We start from the raw sequence: 15,745 nt of genomic DNA, 5'->3' as shown, positions 1-15,745 counted from the left end.
CCAAAAAAATAAAATACTTACTCCGTTCTCTGAAGAGCACCCTAGGTCCCTTTCTCTCTTTAACTCCCCCTCGGAATCACCAAAGACTAGACTCTCTCCCCTGATCTGAGGTAAAATCCCGCCCACCGCACTGTCACAACCACAACCAAAGTCTGCAGCAGGAGCTGTCGTGATGGTTCCCCTCCCAGTCAAACCAAGGAAATCTGTGACCGCCAGATCGGAAACCGTATGATACAGCAGTGCAGCAGTTTAAAACGAAACAGTCTCGCTACACAGGTATGGCGGCGGGGTGGTGGGGGGGGGGGGGGGGGTATACGACTTATTGCTGATTACATTGACAAAAAAAGAAGATTCAACTCAACCGTTATTCATGAAGGACGTCAGTTACTGCTCACGTGCGCGTAAAAAGCACCTGATATTCTATTTAGTTTAAAGAATACTTTATGATATATGAGACTTATATTGATATAAGTTTATTAAAACTTTATTTATTGAAATGTTTGTGATCTGGGCTCATCCAGATATAAAGGGGGGAAACAAAAGGTTCTACGTTCTCTAATATTAATTTAAGCGAAGGCGGAAGTGAGTTGCATTGACCATTTCGCTTCGCCCAGTTCCTTTCTGACACAACTCCGCCGGGGACATGTGATGCACGTCAAAAGGAGGATGGGTATGGACCGCTGGTGTGGATTCCCATTGGCTTAGCCGGCATATCAGTCGCCTATGGAAACGGTTACGTCATGATCCCCTCGTACTCTCCCTCTCGCGCTCCCTCTCTGCTCCCGTGTCGCTCTATAATAACGGGATTATTCAACAGTTCCCCCTCATCATATGATGCTGCATGTATGCATGCATGCAACAAAAAAATGTACCCACCGAAACTCCAGTGCCGCATCAACTGTCCACCTTTGCTACACAAGGCTCTTCCGTCGGCGCCTAATCAACCCTGACGTCATTCTTTCCATGACGTAGCGCTTTCTCTCTCTCTCTCTCTCTCTCTCGCTCTCTCTCTCTCTCTCTCTCTCTCTCTTCTTCGGATTCAATGCCTGTATTCTTTGCGTTTCTTAGGTCCTGATGAGGAGTCACGCATGAGAATCAGCGTCCCATTTTACAGGAACCCAGTGAAATGAACTGCTCTCTATGAGAGCAGAGACGTCTCCCTCCACCACCTCCTCCTCCTCCTGCTGCTCCTCGCTTTGGCTTCTCTATATTCTGAATAATGTCGATAGCAAGCGAGAATAACGACAGAACATGATTCAGAATCTTGGAGCATCAGGAGACACCATACGGTCTAACAAATTTGTGCACATTTTGCGCAGGATGGTTAAAAGATATACAAAAAACAAACAAACAGCTGAGCAAGGTGCTAAGGTGCATGCTAGGGAATGTTCAAGCCGTGTATGAATGCATTTAAGATGAATGTTTGCCCAAAAGCATGCAAACTATGACTGATTTTATCCCCTATATGTCATGGATGCTGGGTTAAAATAGACATAAGTGGTGGTAGATGATAAACAGAAAGCAACCAAGTTAAGGTCAAACCTCAGTGTAATATACCTGCTGTCTTAACATAATGCTACTTATCATTAACACAACCGCCCCCAGTGCACAGGAGCGTTTACCACTTGCTAAGAAGGGGAAAGTTCACATTTTATTTATTTATTTATTTATTTTGGTGTAATTAAAAAGTTGGAAAATTATGTTTCAGAACATCTGAGTCAGATCTACGTAAAGGAGAGGAGATATGGAAAGAGAAGGGAAGAGGATACGCAGGGGAAAATATTTGATTTATGCAAGTTTACTTGTGCAATCACTGGCTCTTCTGCCTGTTTGATTTGTCCGTGCTGATTCAGTGAAAAGCAGAAAAAGGAACAATCAGTCAGGCATGGACACAGATTATTGCAACGGCACTTTTTTTTTGTATAATCCTTAGTAAAAATCTAAACTATATGTTTAACATGTCACCTTCAACTTGTAAGGTTGCTATATATTCCACGATAAAGACTTTAACAGACAGAATTAAATATGATTTAAGCTTGGCTTCTGTAGCAGGGGACATTCAACAGTGTCGTTTGTAAAGTTCTAGAATGAAAAGTCAGCCATCGCTGAGATGACACAGTCATTTGGATGTCACATATGTCTCCCGTTTTCCGTCTCACATTGTCAGCTGTCAATCAATCTTCTGTCTTTTAAAATATAACCGTAGCTGCTGAGCTCATTTGAGCCGACACGAGCAAACAGGCTTCGTTACGCAGGCCCTCAAAAGCATCAAAGAAGTGTGACCTTTTGTTTTTAATGTGTGTGTTGTTTTCCATCTCTCTGTCAGTGGTTTTGGTGGTTTCCCGATTAGCTGCTAAATACGATGCTGCAGTTAGCTGCCAGGCTAACAGCTAGTTAGCTGTTAGCCTGGCATGGAGCAGTTTCTTCCTAGAGTATTTACACCAATGTATTGTTGTTTTTACTGTTTGGTTTTAATACGGATTACACAAACTAGGCTTGACCTGTTAATAAGTGACCTTTAGCAGTGCTATTTGGCAGATTTTGTTCCTGCTAGAGTTGTTTTCCAGGCCAGCTGTTTCTTTCCATCTCCAGTCTTTGTGCTAAGCTAACTAGCTGCTGACTTTAGCCATATATTTAAAAGACAGATACGACATGAAGTTATACATTTTTTCAGTCCCAAAACTGTCAGGTGAAGTCATAGCAAATAAAAAATAGAGCATCAAAATTGTAAAAATAACAAATAACTAGGCCTTTTTATATTAATTAATAGAAATTTTATCATGTATTGCCAAAATATTTACATCTATATTTAACTGTTTAACTGGAAGAATTACTTCATTACATTTACGATGTTCACAGGAGTGTGAATGGTTGTTTGTCTTTGTATGTTGGCCCTGCGATGGACTGGTGACCTGTCCAGGGTGTACCCCACCTCTCGCCCGTTGACGCTGGGATAGGCTCCAGCCCCCCCCCCCCCCCCCCCCACGACCCTTAATGTAGGAATAAGCGGAAAACAATGGATGGATGGATGGATGGTCACAGGATCATTTTGTCGTTGCCACCCAGCATGTCTCAACAAAACCAGAGGACAGGCAAACACACCCTTTAATTCTATGTATACCAAAGTGACAACAGTATTTTTCAACCCATCAACTTGACTACGTGTTCCTCCCAGTGTTTGCAGTGTCTATTCTTTATCTAAATATGACAGACAATAAATTGGAATTTCACCACGTGTCATAACTGACTGTTTACAGAGTTGAAACCACTTAATCTCCGCTTCAATCCATTTAAACACTCTGGGACCACAGCGGTGAGCAAGACGGTGAAGCCACAGTCTCAGGGCCTTTTAGCTATATCCTCACAACCATCTGTCTGGTCTTTTTGATTAGGAATTATTTACTCCTGTAAATAAAAAATACCTTATTATCTGTAACCAGTGTGGTAATCTCAGAAAATTAAAGTGAGGGAATTTATTTCAATCTGTCAAAACAAGTCAGTGTTTGGAAGGATATCTTTGTAGAGCATTCCAAAAGCCAAGTCAGTGCTTTTGTTTTTAAATTGGGAGACCAATCATTTTCCCCACAGCTGTTGTCTGAGTCTTGCTGTTGACTCAGTTTCTCGGTGGAAATTTGCCATATGCTCTGGAGCATCTCGTGAACTACAGTAAATGTCAAGTGTCATTAGTCTTTGTGCATGCTAATGTGTTGCTCTTGCTGTCTGAGTAAGCATTAGCGGTGAGGCACGCCAAAGCACTCCCAAAAGAGGATGTTCCCTCCTGGGTAACTTTTGTTTGAAAAACAAATCGCTGTATGTTGAAAGACAATATGGTTTCAAAGAGGAATAAAGAAAGAATTTTAAAAAAGAAAAAAGTTTGGTAAAGTGCTGCCACTTTTTAGAATAGAGAAAGCTTTATTTGAGTGTGTGTGTGTGTGTGTGTGTGTGTGTGTGTCTGTGTGTGTCTGTGCGTGTGTGTGTTCATCCTAACATAGAACTTAAATTGCATGGGGCAGAGCTCAATACACCGTGAGACTAGATGGCTTGACAAATAATTACAGGTTCAGTCAAAGAGTCTTAAGCAACCGGCACTGTGTGCGTCTTTGTCTGCTGTTCCAATACGGAGGGACTTAGTTGCGAAGTCAGCACCTTATCACATTTTAAGATAGCGCACTTTGCAATAAGGATTAAGCTATTTACACATACACACGTAGAAATAAAAAAAAACAAAAAAAACAACTAAGGGCATGGAAAAATCACAAACCACAAAGAGATTATCAGTTATTTCCTGCGCATATTTGAAATGATTACGTTGCACTTAAAGATAATGTTCCTCTTTAGTCAAGTGGAAAATGCAAACAAGACCATGTGTCCCCAAGTTAAATTGCACAACCGGGTTTCTATCTGTATGGACGCCGTGTATGAATATTGCTACCCTTGGTCAACTGATCTTTCTACACTACTTTGTTTCTTGAACGGACGTTGGATTTTCCACTGGCTCAGCAAATTGGCAAAGAGACACGCGGTGGTGAGGCGGGGGGGGGGGGGTTTCCTTCTTTAAAGGAGTGGTTGTGTGTGTGTGTGTGTGTGTGTGTGTGGGGGGGGGGGGTGATACTTGTGCGAAATTGCTGATATGCTTTATGATGTGTGAGAATTTTCCAATAGCAAACCAATCAAAAATATTTATGTTGCTTTTCCAGGCTTGGAGAACATGTCATCTTACTAGCCAGGTGTGATTCTTGGACCGGACCCTTCAGTGGTGCTCAGCCCCTCATTCCACTGGATAACAATAATACTTTTAGTGAATTACTGGTGAGTAACAGGAAATGAAAAATAAAATATGCTGTGCGGAGTCAATAAATATGGGAAAAACAGAGTAATATGAGGTATAATCCGATCCAAATATATAAATTATGTTATTTTTGTTTTATCTTTATATGTTTGCGCCGAATTTAAACAAATTCTCGGAAGGTGTTCCTGAGATATTAAATAGAAATGGACAGACTACCTGACAACATACCTGCTGCTCACGAATGTCAATGAAGGTATAAAAACATTGGGTTTCCATGGAAACAAAAATATTTCCAATGGGTTGGGTTTTGTTCTGATCCTTGTATTTGCTCTTCAACTACTTTAAATATACCACAGTGCCCAGTTCTATCAGAATAATCAGCACTCACTACTTTGAGTGGTTATTGATAATTAATAATCTTTTCTTCACTGGCTTAAAGTAGGACACGCAGCCATGCTACCTACTGTATCGACATGTTTAAAATGACGTGTTTTTTTTACTAAGATTATTGCTTGAGCCCCGAAAAGGTCCTTAAATCGCAACTGTTGCTGGCTGCGAGGGTGTTTAGATGTGTTATTTCTGCTGGACAGTAACTGTATCAATCAAGTTTATATTAAGGATGGGTTTCACAAGTTCTAATAACAAACCTGTCTTATCTAACATGTCATTAGTCTGACAAAATTACGGTAATTACAATTTTTTCCTGAGTCTAAACATGGGATTATGTCTGCTTGTGGAGTGTCCAATTATATGATTAACACTTCTCTGACTGGCAAAACAACAGGGGCAGATGATGCAGGTAAACATGCGTGTGCATCGCCAGAGAAGATCTGAAGGGAGACCTTGTGCTGCAGTCACACAAAGACTCCCTTGTGTGAAAGAAAGCTGAGAGAGAGGTGGTGGTAGATGTGGCTTTTCTGTTAAGGAGGGGTCTATCATAACTGAGCTGCTTAGCCTAGGCTTGTGCATGTTTGTGTTTCCATCTACCCCAGGAATTTACTGCAGGCACTGGTGAGGGCAGCCACAGAGAGTTGAATGGCCTGCAGGATAAAGGCCAGAGTTGTTGGGGGGGTGGGGGGGGGGGGGAGATAAAGATGGAGCACCGACAGACAAGGAGTGATTGTGAAGAGTCAGCAAATAAGTGTGAACTGGAAATAGATGGTAAGACAAAAGCTCTGTGTGTGTGTGTGTGTGTGTGTCAAGGGTGTGAACGTGTAGAAGGAAGGAGACAGTGGTCTTACTCAGCTCTGAGCCAGCAGCACTGAGATTATCTCGCCAAGTTTCCACTTACAAACAATAATTCACCTCAAGTGCCCATTGAGGCTAGACTCTGTCAGGACAGTGACACACCCATCCGAATAAGTGGGTGTGTAAGTGGAAGGGAACGGTTATAGTATCCCTGCTTCATATAAACTTGCGTGTGTGGGTGAAGACGTATACAGAAGTACGTTAGCCCGGTTGGGGGTGCAACCACTGCCCTCTAGGACATGTTTTCCACGGCCTGTTTTCCGTCGATATCTACTGTATTTACATTTGGCTCTGCCAGAGGCAGAGCTGGAAAGTGTATTTCATTCAGGCCAGTGAACATTTACATGTCATAAAATGTTGGGTATATAAATAGTCTTGATTCAATTACCGCCAAGGCAGAGAAACCACCTGAGATTCCACATTTAGACTCTGTGCAACGCACATGGAAAACATTACAATCCAACGGGAATGAAAATGGAAAACAAAACATACACGGCAAAAATATAAGGCTTCAGATTCGAACAGGAGCAGTGCGTGTGTGTTTGTTAGCAATGATCTAGCGGTGCAGAAAATGTTTTTTCAAGATGATGAAGTGGTGAAACAAAAAAGCAAATTATCAAAGAGACAAGTGAGCCGGTGAGGGTTAGGTAGCTTCTTTCAGAGGTGACTTTGGCTAAATTAGTGTCAACAGGTAGTAATTAAGAATTGTTTTCACTGTGTTTAGTTGCTCAGTTAGGCGTGAAGCCCCCTCAGTCTTATAAATCTGCTACTCTCTTTCACTGTTCCCCTAAAGTGTCACCAGGGACCAGGCAAAACAATTAATGGCAACTTAATTACAGTTCTGCATCCAATTTCAGCTTAAAAGGGGCACATCATGCTTTCTGAGGCTGGCACAGAGCTTTCGCAATGTCCAGAGCAACGTGGCATAGTTTGGGCACAGATGGGGCAAAGAGGAGGAGATCCAATGGGAACTCGGTGCCCTTTACACCCCATTTTTTTCCTTTCGCATGGGGGCTTTTCCCCTGGGAGGGAAGGACGGCAGAGAGAGGAAGCGAGGCAGGACCTATGTTTCTTAGTGGAAAAAAAACAAACTCTAGAGCATATGTGTGCACACACACTCAAGATGTACATAACTACACAAACATACCCCTTGCCCTCCTGTGCAGGTAATGGCCTTGACCTTGTTTTCACAGGAGTGAGCACAAGTGAGCTTATGTATATTGAATCTCGCTGCTCTTTTGCACTGACTGATGTAAAAGCTCCGTTTCAACTCCATTGAAACATTACATTTAAAAACTGCACATTTAAGATGACTGTTTCTGTTTTGAAAATTAAAATAAAATACAGCACCGCGGTTTTACACCTCCGTGATATGTGTCTGTCACAGTGACCTTGACCTTTGACCACTAAAATATTTTCAGGTAATCCTTGAATCAAATTGCCTCAAGATGTTCCTGAAATAGCAATTTTAATGAGAATGGTACAAATATTGCACGTGAGTTTTTAGGGAACTCTGACAACTAAAATCTTTAGTTCATTCTCTCAGTGTCTTGCTGAGATATTGTATTAATAAGTATGTGACTGGTATGGCACATACGAGCTGACAGAGAACTTCCTCTTTGACCACTAAAACTTTTAAAATTCATCTTTGAGTCCCAGTGGACATTTGTGCCAAATTTGGAGAAATAACTTCAAGATGTTCTTGAGATATTGCATTAATGAGTATAGGACAGGGACGGCACGGAGGTGCAGTGGTCAGCACTGTCACCTCACAGCAAGAAGGGTCCAGGTTCGAGCCCCGGCTGGAGCACAGGATCTTTCTGTGTGGAGTCTGCATGTTCTCCCTGTTCCTGTGTGGGTTCTCTCTGGTACTCCAGCTTCCTTCCACAGTCCAAAGACATCAAGAGGGGACGAGGCTGATTGATACTCTAAATTGACTGTAGGCGTGGCTGTGAGTGTGAATGGTTGTCTGTCTCTATGTGTTGGTCCTGCGATGGACTGGTGACCTGTCCAGGGTGAACCCACCCCCCTGTCGCCTGAAGGCAGCTGGGATAGGCTCCAGCCCACCCAAGCGGTAGAAAATGGACGGATGGATGATACTGTGTACATGTGAGAAACAATTACCTTAACCTTTGACTAGCAAAACCTTTTCAGCTCATCTTAGAGACTTCGTGGATGTTTGTGCCACATTTGGAGAAATACCCTCAATGTGTTTCTGAGATATTACCTCAATAAGAACAGGACAGACATGCAACCGGAAAACGCTATACCTCCACCTATGATGGTCATTTGCACAGAGGCTTTAAACTATTCATAGATAATGTTAATAAGTACATTCAGTATATATCAGGTACCAAAGAGGCATTGTTATCCAATTAGCAGTCGCCTGCAAAATGTAGAAGGCTTTCAAGACAGCTTTTTGACCTCTCCAACTTAGTTAATGCACTCAAAGACAAAGAGGTGAACAAATGGGTGAATTAGGAATACGTGGGCAGCAACAGACGCAACTCCTAAAGACACATCAATCCTCACAGGATAAAAGAAAAAAGTTTTAGCTGTCTATTTTCTATTCAGAGCAAAGCAATATGACATGCTGCTCCTGAAGAGATGTAAATGAGGGTAAAATCATAACCCCGCTTAGTTTCCGAGCTGTGACCAACCCTGTGATTACATGTCATATCCCCCATCATCATTACGAGCAACACACCCCTTACCCCAATTTAGAGAGAGATCCTGCATGATCCCACCATAGCAGATGGATATGTCAGATATGCCTGCCTGGGTTTATGGAGATGCTTAGTGGTAAATGTAATGACCTGTGTGTGTGTGTGTGTGTGCGTGTGTGTGTGTGTGTGTGTGTGTGTGTGTGTGTGTCTGTCTGTCTGTCTGTCTGTCTGTCTGTGTGTGTGTGTCCCTCAATCCACTCTTCCAATTATCCCTTGGTCTATCTGGGGAGAACTCAGTCACTTAGCTACAGCAAAAAGGCAGGACAGTTAAAGAACCACTTATAACTTAGATTCTCTGCTCCTGATTGAGGTACTGGAGAGAGAGAAGTTCCATCTGTTTGGGAGAGAAAGGAAGAGAGGACTCTGTTTATCAAGCAGCTACGAAGAAGAAAGAAATAGCTTTAATATTGCAGCTTTTAACATGCCTTTTAAACCCATTTCAATCAAATCCCTGGCCATATTATGCACCCATTTAACCAGGTTTGTCATCATTAATTAGCAAGTTAGCATGATGCATCCGTGAGAGTGGTAACATCATCAGAACCAAACCCATTACTCTGTCCTTTGGCTGGACCAGTAAGGGGCCAGTACTGGAAACAAGTTTGCCGCTGAGTGATCAAGTAGCACCTTTGGTGTAGCAGTCAAGTGTTGGACTCTCCCATCGGGTTTCGATCAGGCACGCCTCTTTCAAAATGAAGTGGCGAGGCAGTCTGGGGAGCGTGACAGACTAGCTTATGGCCATATATTTTCACCTGACAGTGAGAAGTTTGATCTAGTATTAAACCCGGTCCTCTTCCCCAAACATTGACCAGAAGTTGTAGCTCATCTGGCCAGTTGTGTCTGTACGGGAACCAAATCAGACCACACAACCTGCATACCCTGGAAGATGAGATCTGTGACAACTCAAGATTATGTGTATGGCTTCTTTTTTTTTTTTACACCAGATGCAGTTCTGAACGCCCTTTAAATAAATATTCAAGGCTACAACCGACCATAGGACCTTGACAGAAATGTTCGTATGTGATATTTAACGGCCTCTGCTTTCATAGTTTGTGCGAGTGTTACTCCTCTGGCCCACACACAAAACAATATGGCATTAGTTGTCTTACAAACCTGTTTCAAGTCAGTTTGGTCTTTAAAAGGAACACAATCTGTCCCACAATTAAATTACAGCACATACTGACAACGTTTTTTAATAAAGATTGTGGTTTGATTCTTCTGACTCATAACACGCATGCTGCTGCCTAGTCATTTGAAAAAGCCCTTGATCATTAATTACATATTTCCTAGGATTTATTTTCCCACAGATGACCTTTTTTAGCCACTTGAATGTTATCTTTTATCCAACCTTTCCAAAAATATTCTCTTACTTTTAGATTGCGTGATTCCATTTTTACACATATTCCGTTTCTCAGAAATTTTTACAAATGAATATCCTCTTTTGTCCTCAAGCACCCCCACCCACCCACCTCCACCCTCACTCCCACCCTCACATTCATCCCGTCAGCTGCTGGTCAATGGAAACTTTCCTCTGTTAGTGTCATGTGAAGGGCAAGGCAAGTCTTTTCCAGTACCGTCTGTAGAAAAAGCAACCATCCTTAGTGTGACACATCAGGAGATCGGAGAAACCAGGGCATGTTTGTCAAAGCTCTTGGTGGGCTTCCTGTTTTGACCTCCCGGAGGGCTTGTGTGTGTGTGTGTGTGTGTGTGTGTGTGTGTGTGTGTGTGTGTGTGTGTGTGTGTGTGTGTGTGTGTAGAAACATGTGTATGTGTGCTTGTATTTTGGGGACGAGATGTTTGGGTTCAGTTAACCATCGGAGCATGTTCTCAGATGGCTTTTCTTCTGTGCCACATGTGATGTAATGACTTCATCTCACTAATGAGCAACATGATAAACAAGCTTTATTTAGCCACAGAACACTGGAGTAGCATCCCCATCATCTCAGGTCTCCTTGGTATTTTGTTAAATGTTGGATTGTGCAGTCTAACCATGAGCCTTGTCTATGTAAAATTCCACTCAGATCTCCAGTATGTGAGAAACCATAGAAACAGACTGGCCTTTGTTTCTTGTGCTCAGGAAAAGTGTACTGTGAGCTGAACTGAGTAATACTGCTGTGGCAGATGACTGGCCCACTCACACATCTAATGTTGATGAGAAATGGGTGGAAAAATGACATTAATAAAAGGTGTGACATTTTAATGGAAGTGAGATGACTTTTCCATTAACTATTCTTTTCTGATAAACTCACTCTTCAGGGAAATTCTAGGAGAGTTGGCGATAACCCCTTTTTTGTTGATACCTAATCTTTCCATTGTTCTCTATCAAAAACCAGTTCGGACACAGCTTATGAGACAGTGTTTGACGTTTTTGTACTGAGAAACGAGAGGATTCGCACCGCTCTCGTGTCTCTCATGTAAATATGTTGTCTGACAGTTAGCGTAGCTTAGCATTAAGGCTGGAAAAAGGGAAGAAACTAGGAATGTTTCCTCCTCAAAAATGTTTTTTTTCCCCCTTCTTTTTTGGGCAATATGTGAACGCGGCAGCAAGACTCAGATTTGGTACAAAACAAAGTTGGCCGAAGTCTACCTGAATCCACGGGTTACTGTGATTGACATAAAATTGCCGCCATGAGTTGTGACATAAAAATAAAGATTAATGGGCTTTGAAACAGACAAAAAGTTTTAAAACAATTCATTTGGGGAAATACAGCCAGTATGGTGTATTTATCACACAAATGAATACAAGTATTGATATAATTCATTCATTTATTAATCTAAAAATATTTTTGCCCTTCTATTGCAAAGGCCCTAGTTTTCTCAAACCATCTGTTCAGTGATTAATACTTTTTCAAGCTTATATTTTGTTACTCTTCCACAGAACGATTTGAGGTGCTCCCTAGGGTTTATGCTAAGCTGTTGCTGGTTGCACTTAAATTATTACAGTGCAAACACAATGAAATCTTCTTATTTAAACTTTAATAAGTCCTAAACTGTTCCTTTAGGTGTCTGCATGCCACCATCTCCCAATTAAGAAAAAGTGGCAGTGAGTTGCACTTTTTTTTTTTTTATAGCCTCATTAGAGTGACCAGACAACATGAATGTCTGTGCGGAGCCCAGTTGGGGGTTACCCTACTTTCATCTAGCCCAGTTACAAAGTCACCAAGAAGAGTCAGACTCTCCGTGAGAAGAGAGCCCAAATAAGTAATGGCAAATGTGAGCTAACGCTGGAGCCCTTGCCCTAAAATAAAGACGGAAAGATTGGGCAGAGTTGTCACAAGGAGGCAGAACTAGGATGGGATATATTCCATTAATATTTCAGGCATCTTTCTGACAAGCTTATCTTCAGTGACTTACAAGATCCCGCTCAAGGACACCTTGACGGGTCACATGGCTGTGGAGATCAGCAGATTTCTAGGAAAGAACATTTGAGGATGACGCCCTTGGAAAATAAGAGCTAAACAATGTATTGTCACCTAATTACTCAACAATCCAGGCTATGCTATCACCTGACTTTTACAGATATATCAGCCCTTTTCACGTGTAAATAATGTAAATCTGGCAAATGAATTCTAGGATTTCCTGTTCTCTTTTAATAGTAAGCTGTTCTGAAAGTCTAGTTGGCAAAAATGTAGCCGACTGTTGATGCGCTCCAGGCTGAAATGAAACATGGGTTCTTTCCAGTTTACTTCCCAATGTCAAACAATTGCCTCCTGAGTGTCAAATGCAGGAGAGATGTGACTAAATACATCCCCCAGAGCGGTAGCATCGAGGAAATCCTTTCTATAAAAGGGAACAAGAGAGAGCCTTGGTGAGGAGTCTGGTTAGAGGCTGCAAGTCATCATCGGTGTTATTATCTGGATGTTAATGTTGGATGTGCTGCAAGCGGGCGGAGCGCCAGTTTTAGTAGACGCTAATTGCTGACATTTTGCATAAAGTGTTGAGCAATGATGTGAAATGGAAACTGATGGAAGTTTGATATAGGAAATGTTGTTTTTGGATTGTCACCTTTATTGTCACACACTTCCTCCCCTTCCTGTTGAATCTCTCTGTCCTGCACTGTCTCATTTCAATCCCCTACCTCCCATAATTTCTCTCTCTTTAAGACGTTGTCCCCGCTCTTTGTTTATGTGGGTCACGGCCCAGTGAGATGATAAAGAAGCTCACGGGTGGTGGAGGTTTCCGGCAGGGCAGCGGTGATGGCGTTAGCGGTGGAAGGGGAGAGCAATGGGAGCATTGGTTCCAGAGCCATGTGGCATTGTACCTGCTCATCCATAATGGATGAGGACCAGCAATAATGGATGAAGCTGGTGAGTAACCTGAGGATGCGGTGGGACATGGAGACTTGCTTTGGCCTTAGCCTTCTTTTCCTCCTCCTGTCATCAGCCAAACAAGCCTTTCTCAGAAAACACAGAACATTATGCTCTCAGCCTGACAAAAGCAAGATTGAAAACAAACATGGGGGCACTCAAGTAAATCCATATTTGAGCATAAACAAACAAATCTGCTAGGGATACGTTCATAAAGGCCCAAAGAAAAGACAACTCCAAGTTTTATACTGTCATTAGGTGGACAAATCACTCTGACTTTTGGGATGGCACATTATTCAAATGTAAAGTCAGAAAGAAAGACCAAAAAAAAATCCTCTATTTTGCAGCTACTTTTATTCCGACCAGCGCTGACATACAGTAAACCTCATTTATGCTCCTTTTATGTACAAAAATAAATACGTCCGTATCAAACGATGTAACTGCCCTCATATCTCCATACATCCATTATGTTAGCATGAATGCTATGCAAAAGGTCCATGATGGGAAAGTTCGGAGCCTCTCACGGACTTCCACTTTTCCTTAGCTGCGGCTGTTCACTACAGTTGTCTGTCTGTGCCTAGGTTGGTTACATCATAAATAAGTTTACAGTTCTCTCTTTAAAAAGTTTAACTGTTTTTTTGTTGTTTTTTAAAAAAAAGAAGTTTCCTTTGTGTCTTGCTGCCTTACGCTGCCTCGATAATTTCCAGTGGTACTTCTCCTTTTCAGCTTTCAGGAAACGGGCTCAAATATGGGAGAAATTAATCCGGAGTATCTGATGAACATAAATGAGCCTTGAACACTAGTTGAAGCAACTGAAGGACTGCAAATGATGCCACGCTCACCATCTGTTTCTTCAAATAACGTCTTTATGCGCTTTATTTGTAAGTACTTGATTAATTGTAAGAGTTCATCCGATGTATTAAAGTGTAATAAATCTCTGCATTTTACTACGTATCCTAAAATCTACAGTCATTCACTCGGAGAGCCAGAAACAGCCCTGAATAAAATGCAGCAATAAATTTAGTCAGTTAAACTCAACAGTTTGAATCTGGTGGCACGATTCAGCCAGTTATCAAACAGCTGAGTGTTAACCATCCTCCATGAGATCTTTGAGTCAGCTGCCCCCCTCGCCCCCCCCCCCCCTTTACAAAAGAAGGACTGTACCCAAACAGCTGCTCCAGCCCACACTAGCCCCATAGTTTACTGCAGTCATTCGAAATTCAATACCGCAGGGCCCATCCCACCTTACAGTAGCAATCAATGACTAGCACTTTTGATAGGCGACACTGCTGTGTGCTGAGCAGAGGGTGACAGATGGGAAACAGGGCTGGCTCTGTGTGAGTGTGCGTAGGAGGCTGGATGGAGGGGAGGAGGTGGGGGTGGGGGGGGGGGGGGCAACTGGTGAACTAGTGAGGCTCATCCTCAGTCACACTGACAATGGCATGCTTAGTCACACACCTGCTGGACTGTGAGAATATGTGTCCAAGAGTTAAAGGTGCTGCATTCAGGGGTGGGATTCCTGATTCCCTCGGGGACTCCCCCCCACCACCAACACCAACACCTCTTCCCCAGCAATGATGTGCTCCATTTGTTTAATTAGAGCCCCCTCACTTCTAAGAGGCAGCTGATTGATTTCTACTGGAACCCACGAGCAGAAGCAATGTCATCGCTCTGGTGAGTGGGGCCAGAACTGATGAACCCTTTAGGTGTTAAAAGTAAAAAGGATTTCCAGCATACTTTGTGTGATTACATAGCAAAGCTTCAGGCCATGGGTGAACAGGCACAAAGCAGCCAGAAAATTGATAACAAGTGAGCATATGAATCATGAGTCAGTCGGAGAGAGGAAATGGGTGTCGGTACATAGTGAGTGTGACTATCAGAGGAAATGAAAGAGGGACAGGGAGAGCAACAAGATACATTCAAGGCTAGATAAAACGCAGGCTGTAACAATGGGACAGTCATTCACAAAAAAGCTTGTGATGTCCAGCTGAGGAGAGGGGGCATTGGAGGAAGGCTGTGACATCTCGGCAAGGCTGCTGAACCGAAGTAAAACATTCATTACTTAATATGGATGTCAAACAACTCCAAAAAGCATGTGTGGTCTGTCGGATATCTGCGAATTGACATGCAAGTTGGATGACTTTGAAATTAACGTCAAGGTCCCAGCTAAAGTTTATGATGCTGTAGACATTTGATCCACTTTTTTCTGAGATCTCGCTGTATTTCTGCAAATGCAAGTGTACAAACTTTCAATGATATACTTTGGTCATGTAATTCTCCTGGTTATCCTAAAAAGAGCATTTCTTCGTAAGGGAATGGGTATCGTGTCTTTGCTGTCAGGCAGCATTGCTCCTTTTGCCTCTTTTCTCTTATCCTTTCAGAAAATATCTGGAAATTTTCAACATATTTGTGAGTTGTTGTTTGTTTTTTTAAAACTGTTGACTCTGTATAATCTTCAAACCAGATTTTAATTAAAAATTTCTCCTTCTTCTCTGAACTAGGGCTCATTTCCCTAAAGATTTTCCTTCTTGGTATGAAAAAAACCCAAAACAAATCCCACAGGGACTTCCTGCGAATGGTCTAAAAAAACAAAAAAATCCCCAAACACGTTAGGAACAAACTGAGCCACGGTTTAGTTTGATCCAGACCTAGACGGAAACCTGACAAGGTCCTTA

At 42.3% G+C, this 15,745-nt stretch overlaps 1 protein-coding gene and 1 long non-coding RNA gene across 5 annotated transcripts in view; one reads left to right on the top strand and one right to left on the bottom strand.

Moving 5' to 3' along the window:
• Nucleotides 1-286, bottom strand: part of atp2b1a (ATPase plasma membrane Ca2+ transporting 1a) — a 41,156-nt gene extending 40,870 nt beyond the window's left edge. For all 4 annotated transcript variants that reach the window (XM_086202058.1, XM_086202061.1, XM_086202057.1 and 1 more), the window contains exon 1: nucleotides 22-286. The gene's annotated coding sequence lies outside the window, so the exon portion shown is untranslated. The remainder of the gene's footprint in view (nucleotides 1-21) is intronic.
• On the top strand, nucleotides 87-15,527 carry LOC147262835 (uncharacterized). Its single transcript, XR_015112491.1, has 4 exons — nucleotides 87-276; nucleotides 4,698-4,809; nucleotides 12,907-13,070; nucleotides 13,797-15,527. It is a non-coding gene; the product is annotated as an uncharacterized LOC147262835 (long non-coding RNA).
• The last annotated feature ends 218 nt before the right edge of the window (nucleotides 15,528-15,745 follow it).

This window comes from Aulostomus chinensis, chromosome 4 (genome assembly GCF_037954235.1).
Source record: "Aulostomus chinensis isolate RoL2024-O1b breed Wild chromosome 4, RoL_Achi_v1.0, whole genome shotgun sequence".
NCBI classification, from domain to species: Eukaryota; Metazoa; Chordata; class Actinopteri; order Syngnathiformes; family Aulostomidae; genus Aulostomus; species Aulostomus chinensis.
This window is presented reverse-complemented; position numbering and strand designations above follow the sequence as displayed.